We start from the raw sequence: 7,500 nt of genomic DNA, 5'->3' as shown, positions 1-7,500 counted from the left end.
GAGCTGAAAGGTAACTGACTGATTTGTAACAAGGACTCACCCTGACAAACAAGAAATGATCTCACTTTCCGAAAAGGAACGCTCTTTTAAACATAAACAAACTTCAAAAATAAGTAAAGGAAGCAAAACAATGAACAAAATAGATTTTTTCTTGACTTAGTTATTCCGGCGAGAACAAATGGTGAATGATTCACTCCTGGAAGCAAGCCTCTGAGGAGAAGTGAGAACACCGTTTAGGCAAAACTCTACAATTTGTGTCCTTTACTAGCCTGTTCACAGACTGTCTTCATTTTTAGATATCGTCGAGTGCACGTATAAAAAAAAAAGCGCGTTCCGCCCTCTCTCATGAGCAATCGCTTATCTTTTGCGCGCACCAAATTCCCAAAACAGAAAAACGTCTGTGAGCAGGGTAGTACTTTCTGTTTCTCCCCATTTTTTTCCACGGAGCTGGCAAGTGCAATTAAGGACGGCTTTTTTCAGCAGGTCAACGTAGAGCGCTTTGCGGCGAACAGGCTTGGGAGGTACTTCTAATTCTAGTTGCTGACAAATGTTTTGAAGCATTCCAAGTTTAAGTCGCTCCAGAGATCCTCCCTTGGCCATGGCACAGATATCGTACTGATCGTAAGTGATGGGGTACTGTAGCGTGATGGATAGGATTGTTTCTCTTGCCATGGTAAAGTTTTCCTCTTCTACTACAGCTTGGATTTCAGCATCGTCGGATGTTTGCCGTCAGACCTTCGCTGCAAGACGTGAGAAATATGAAGTGCACTGCTGCGGGGTAAGAAACTCGGATACTTTGAACAAACGAACACCATCAGGTCCTTGTGCACGTCTCATTTCACGTGATACGATATCACCGTCCAGTTTTCTGCCGCTGGTTTGACCAATTGTAAACTTCGCATTTAGATAATCCCTCTGGTTTTGGTTAAAGCGATATGCTTTTTTGCTCGGCTTTAGCGCCCATCCTTCTTTTACCTCTACTTCACCGAATGTAGCCTCTCTTGTATCCCTAAAAGACGCAAACGAAATAACTTGACTGGCCGTGCCCTCCTCCAACCTGGACTTGTAGTCTAGTTTGGCAAGGTCTAACAAAGACCGTTTCTCTAAAGACTTGGTGCATTTCTCTAAAGATAGGTGTTTTTCGAGAGAAGACAGCCTTTGAAAGACCTTAACACACCCATCCTGAGGGCAGGTAAACACGGATGACGATTCATTTGTATTGTCAGTGGGATCATGAACCTGCTCCACTTCCGTCTCTTGCTTCTTCCTTGACTGAGTCGGTTTTGGGCTAAGGGGTTTAAAGTCTCCAGAAGAAAACTCAGATGAAAGCCAACCAATGCCATGCTCTGAAGTAGATAACACATAAAGAAACAAGATTTACATAAACAGCACTGTTCCCCTACTTCAATACTTCACTCTGCACAGCCTGTGAAGAGTGCCCCTTTGGTCCACTTTGCTGCGCGAACAGATGAAACGTTTGCTTTTTACATCTTATGATCGGACATGTTCTTCAGAACCGCCATATTCTGCAATGTTCGTTTTAAAAATTTTGTAGAACAAATCAAGGACTATAAATTTATAAAGGGTCTAAGGGGCTTAAGTCTTTTACAGAGCAAAACCCCACGGGGTGGCAGACACCCGCTCCTCCTGCGTACCAGGATGGGAAATGGATGCCTTTCATGCGTCTGAAGGCTCTAACAAACAATAAACGTACACCTTTTTACTCAAACTATAAAAAAATATATATTTGCGCGATGAAATAATTTTAAAAAAGGAAGAATTGTGAATTTTCATTAGACTAACCTTCTGATGTTGTTTCCAATGGGATCTCTTTTCCCTTTCCCATACCATAAGCGCACCAAGCTACGAGAATCTCGTCTTTAAACTCGAAATTGTTTAATTTGTTGATACCAATAATCTATCAGTTGTCATCTACTACTGCTTCCTCTTCAACACTTTGCATGACAGCAACTCGAACTCCTTCTATCCCCCCATGCGAAAGAAGAGCACTCTTCAGTTGCTCAGCATTGGTCACGTCATTTTCTTCGTTTATGAAAGTCCTGACGTGATTCTTGCAGATTGCAGCGAGCCTGTCTGCGGCACCTTTTCCACCCTGTGGGTCAGAAAAGTCAATGCGCTTGATTTCGATGCCGGTGGAGGAGGATATCACTGGGCATGAGAGTACGGTGGACGACGAATGATAACATCCTGCGTTATCTTGGCGAAAGAACGCCTTGTTAATCTCACTGTGCTCCAACTTGATGGTATTCAGGACATCCTGCATGATTTTAACCACTGCTGCACTGCCTTGATTGCACGACTGGACTATGTGCAGAAAGCCCTGCCACTGGAGTACCCCACTCACACGACGGTAGACGACAGAAACGTGCCAGGAGATACCTCGCTTACCAAACCAGTCGGTTTGGGACTCTCTGTATTTTTGTGGCGGGAACTTCATGGTCCAGTCGTTAATTATCAAGACAGTGTTGTCGTCAAGTTTCTCCAGTGCATCTATTCTCGCTTGGTCTTGGTTAGCTGATCTAAGGATGTGGCATTTCCAGAACATTATGGCCAGCTGGGCTGTCTGGAATATAAATAGGTAATCAAAAATAATCAAATAAATAATCAAAAGGTCAGCGGTCAGCGATGGCGGTCGGTCAACAAATTTTTAGCTCCGTTCTTATGTTCACTTTCCTCGTGTTTTTACTGTTCAGCTGCTTGAACAATCTAAGCCACTACTCTAATTGGCGGTTTTCCTCAATTGGGCATGGATTTGACACACCGGGAAGCGCCCCAGAACCTTCTTCGATGTCTTATCTCGATCCTAGTAGTTTTTGCCGAATCCGTCATTTTGGATTGAAATCATGGTACATAAGAATGAAGCGAAGGCGGTTTCTCCGAAGACGGCTTCTGTACTCAGCTAACGGAACAGCGTCTTTTAACCCATCTCTCCTGGAAAACAATCTTAGCGGCGACATTCATCCACATCCTGGACCAAACTCTACTTCTAATTCTTCATCTACATCGACGAACACAAATATTAGCTTTCCTTGCAACACGAAGTCAAACATCAGGATTGCTCATTTAAATATCCGCTCCTTGAAGTCCAGGGAACACTTCACTCTGCTAAAGGATTCCGTTGTCTCAAATAATTTCGACATCTTTACGATATCAGAGACTTGGCTGGATTCTTCAGTCAACAACGAGAGCATTCATATTCCAGGCTACACTTTGTATAGACAAGACCGTGGCCCGCACAAACCTGGCGGCGGACTATGTGTTTACATTAAGAAAAACTACAAAGTTTCATCACTGGAGAATGTATCCTCAGTTTCTGATAATAACTTTCAGCAATTGTGGCTAAAAGTGCAAAGTCGCTGTTATAAGTCATTCGTCATCTGCACAGTATATCGACCACCGAGTACTCCATTAAATTTTATAGATGATCTTGCCAACAGTCTTATCGAATCCCTCCTGTCAGGTCTTGATGTCATTATATTGGGTGACCTCAATTGCAACCTCCTTCAAGATAACGCAGAATCCCGTGCTTTAAACGATTTTTGCTCTACTTTTAACCTCACCCAATTAATCAATCAACCAACCAGAGCCACGGAGAATGGGGAATCGTTAATCGATGTTGTGATGACCACGAATGAGAAACTAATTGCCTCAAACGACGTCCTTATGTCAACTATTAGCGATCACAATCTTGTTTACATCTCGCTGAAGTTAAAAAAGCCAAGGATTAAGCCCTGTTACGTCACTATTAGAAGCTATACTAATTACAGCGCCGACAATTTCCTACGTGATTTGTCATATGCGCCTTTTCACATAATAAGCCTATTTGACGATTTCAACGATCAAGTTGATGTATTCAACGAACTGTTCTTGGAAGTACTAAGTCAACATGCTCCAGTCAAGAGGGTTAAAATTAGATCTAAACCCAACCCCTTTATAACACCAGAAATTCGTCAACTAATGAGAACGCGCGACCAATGGCGCAAACTTGCGGGAAAAACAAATGACCCTTTCCACTGGAACGGATAGAGATTTTTTCGTCAAGAAGTGAAAAGGGAGATTCGTGTGGCCGAAAAAGTTCACGTCAGGACTCAGATCCTGGATAGCAATGGAAATTCTAACTCAATTTGGAAAATCATTAACCGGTGTCTACCACGTAAACAACAAGATAATTTTATGGCTTCTGAGGATCCCACTGGGTTAGCTAACGAATTAAATGATTTCTTCATTTCCGTCGGCAGTATTACTGCTCAAAAAGCCAGGGACTTATCTTTACATCATGGACTTAATGTAAATTTGGATGTGCCGACTCCTTTACACATATCCACCGACGTTAGCCCCGAATTATTCGTTCTCCATCAAGTCACGGAAAATCAGGTAGAAAGGGTGATTAGAAGCCTACCATCTAACAAAGCTCCTGGAATGGACAAGATATCTTCTAGAATTCTTAAAGACAGTTTACCCAGTACGCTAACAACAATTACCCACATTGTGAATAACTCCTTTGTTACCAACACATTTGCACGTGCATGGAAAACAGCAGAGGTTACACCTATTCTCAAATGCGGTAATCCAGATGTCCCTAACAACTATCGCCCCATCTCATTATTACCAATAGTCTCAAAAGTCACTGAAAGGTTGGTACATGGACAACTTATGGAGCATCTAATTAGAAATAATAAACTGGCAGCACATCAGAGCGGAAATAGAAAGCTTCACTCGACAGAAACCGCTCTGTTGTACGTTACAGATCAGTTGCTCCAGGCTATGGATAACAAGAAAGTTTCCATCATGGTCTTATTAGATATGTCTAAAGCATTTGATAGTATTCGACACGACATCTTGTTATCCAAGCTACAAAATCTCGATTTTTCCCAGGGTGCGTTGAATTGGTTTCAGAGTTACCTTTCTAACCGACAACAGTGCGTTCGAATCGGTGACGCAGTTTCTAAAGTACTCCCACTTGAGTTCGGAGTTCCGCAAGGCTCTATTTTAGGTCCGGTTTTGTTTACAATCTATGTTAACGACCTCCTTTCTGTTCCTAAACGTTGTCTATCTGCCTCCTATGTTGATGATTGTAAATTGTATTTGTCCTTTTCACCTGCCGAATTACCCACGTCCATCCTCGCCTTAAACGAAGATCTTACGAGAATATCTCAGTGGTGCTGTAAAAACTCTCTTTTGATTAATCCGGACAAAACTAAGGTTCTAGCTGTTGGATTACCACAACTTTTAAAGAAACTGTCATCATTCAGTATAACACTTTTTGACAAAGAAATAACACCTGTGCCTGTCGTTAAGGACTTGGGTGTTCTTCTCGACACACACCTCAGTTATAACCAACATATCACTGAGATTGCCTCTAAATGCCTTTTTAAATTGTACCAAATTAACAGAATCAAGCACCTCCTGGATAGGAAAACACTTCTGTTAGTAATAAATTCATTTGTCTTTAGTAAACTCCAATATTGTTCAACTGTCTGGAGTAATACCAGCAGTAGCAATATTGACAAGTTACAAAAAGTCCAAAACTTTGCTGGGCGAATTATTCTGGGACTAAGAAAGTATGACCATATTCCGGATGGGTTGCGATCGTTGAAATGGCTTCCTATTAGAGAGAAACTCATTCTAAATGACGCTACTATGATGCACAAATGTATTAACAAGCTTGTTCCAGACTATCTTGCTGATATGTTTAAATCACGTTCTCAAGTCCATAATAGACAAACTCGATCATCTGGTGCTTTGGATATACCTTTATGCCGCCTGTCAACAGGGCAGCGCTCCTTTGCTTTCAGAGGAGCCAAACTCTGGAACTCCTTGAATGATAACATTAAGTCCTTAAAATGCCCCAGGAATTTTAGACGTCATCTTGCAAATGTTTTATTAAGTTGATATATTATATTATTGATATATATCTTGTAATTATAATATTATTGTATTCACATTCTCAATTAATTTATATATTTGTATTTTTTTTTCTTTTTTTATTCTATTGAGCTGAAAAGCCCACTTAGGGAGCATCAATAAAGTGTGTATGTATGTGTAAATAGCGCTTCGTCTTTCGCGTCCTGAGTCGGAAAGGTCGTCTCGCCAAGGACCCGTTCAATCTTTGCCAGAGTTTCCTGAAGACTTTGACAACGGTCACAAAGATCAGTGTGTTGGTGACTGCATTGTTGCTGGTAATCTGCATCACTACTGTCGCTAAGAGCAAACAACATACAATGGTCTGCTACGTTAGAGGGGCTTGTGACATAAACCTGTTGATAAAACAAAACTGAGATTACTGTTTGTCTGTGCTTATACTTCAATATAATAGTTAATCAAATGATTTTTTAATCTAACATATATTATTAACGTAAGGGGGCGAATAACTTTTAACCTTAACCTCAGAAAAAAAAACTATCCTCGTGCGCGCATAGTTAATCTCGAGAATTTATGTAAGTTAGTTACACGTGCACCATTTAGTGAAGAAAAAGAGTACAAAATGTATATTTGTTTTACGGAATGATTTTGTTGACGAGGTAAAATAAGTACTTACTTTAAGTTTTATTCAAGCTGTCTTTCTGGAGTCAGAATTCACATTACCTTATAGTCCCCCTTCAAATACTGCTTGCTTGTCATAAGAGCTTGCACAACTGTAGTCTCCCACTCCTTGCCGGAACCTAATTCCCCTATTTGGCGTACGAGGGCCACGAGATCATCAAATGCGCGAGTACCTTCAGCTGCAAAATAATCTAAGCCCTGCAGTGATTTTCTTACAGAGGCACTGCACTCAAAGAGTACCCGTCTCATAGTAGTTTCGCTGAATGGTTTGAAGTTGATCTCCAAACAGTACTGAGTGTACTGTTGTATCACTCGCTCGGGTATCATCATACGGATTACGTTAGGTACTTGAATAACCTCACCAGACGAAAGCTTGAGATGTTTTTGCCCAAATGGAAGGTCCTGAACAAGATGCGGGCTCATGATGAAACCAAGAAAGTGGTCAAGCTGCCTCAAGTCTACTCGTATTCGTGTGGTAGGCTGTTGTGGAACTTGAGCGCCTCGGCCAAACTGTGATCGATGAAGATTAGCCATGGAGTATCGGTATCTTGTCAACCCCGGGATATAACGGGAAATGTCGTTGAAAGTTCCAACCCCTGCCATAATCGAAAGCACTTGTCTACGGGTATCCCAGCTGGTTGCATTCTGGTACGCTTCTCCTAGGGCCTCTAAATACAAATGCTCTGAATGTGACAACTCGCTTACACCTAGGGCCTTGTTCATAGCCGTAGAAGAGGCTAAACGTCGCCAGAGTTCACCAGCATTATCAGGGGTGACGCTCTTTAGCACAGTTGCTACTATTTCTGTGGCTCTCCTTGTTTGACGTTGTCTTGTTCGCTCAGAGGAATCACTCCAAGAAAGCCATGGCTTTCCGAGCGGTTCAAGTTTGCATGCTGCCAGGAACTCACTCAGCTTTTCGCGCGGCTCATGTAAGAT

General features: G+C 41.8%; 1 protein-coding gene and 1 pseudogene across 2 annotated transcripts in view; both read right to left on the bottom strand.

The window, feature by feature from the left end:
• The window catches only part of LOC149039046 (uncharacterized), a 41,025-nt gene that overhangs the window by 20,616 nt on the left and 12,909 nt on the right, over nucleotides 1-7,500 (bottom strand). The gene's annotated exons all lie outside the window — the stretch shown is intronic.
• LOC149039047 (uncharacterized) overlaps nucleotides 358-7,500 on the bottom strand; it is a 9,460-nt pseudogene continuing 2,317 nt past the window's right edge. Inside the window, exons 4-7 of the transcript XR_016180238.1 lie at nucleotides 6,607-7,500; nucleotides 6,073-6,278; nucleotides 1,804-2,600; nucleotides 358-1,346 (exon numbers count right to left, since the gene is read on the bottom strand). The exon at nucleotides 6,607-7,500 is cut by the window's right edge and continues 157 nt beyond it. The product of XR_016180238.1 is annotated as an uncharacterized LOC149039047 (transcript). The remainder of the gene's footprint in view (nucleotides 1,347-1,803; nucleotides 2,601-6,072; nucleotides 6,279-6,606) is intronic.

The sequence above is a fragment of the Pocillopora damicornis genome, chromosome 10, assembly GCF_964200805.1.
Source record: "Pocillopora damicornis chromosome 10, jaPocDami1.2, whole genome shotgun sequence".
Lineage (NCBI taxonomy): Eukaryota > Metazoa > Cnidaria > Anthozoa > Scleractinia > Pocilloporidae > Pocillopora > Pocillopora damicornis.
This window is presented reverse-complemented; position numbering and strand designations above follow the sequence as displayed.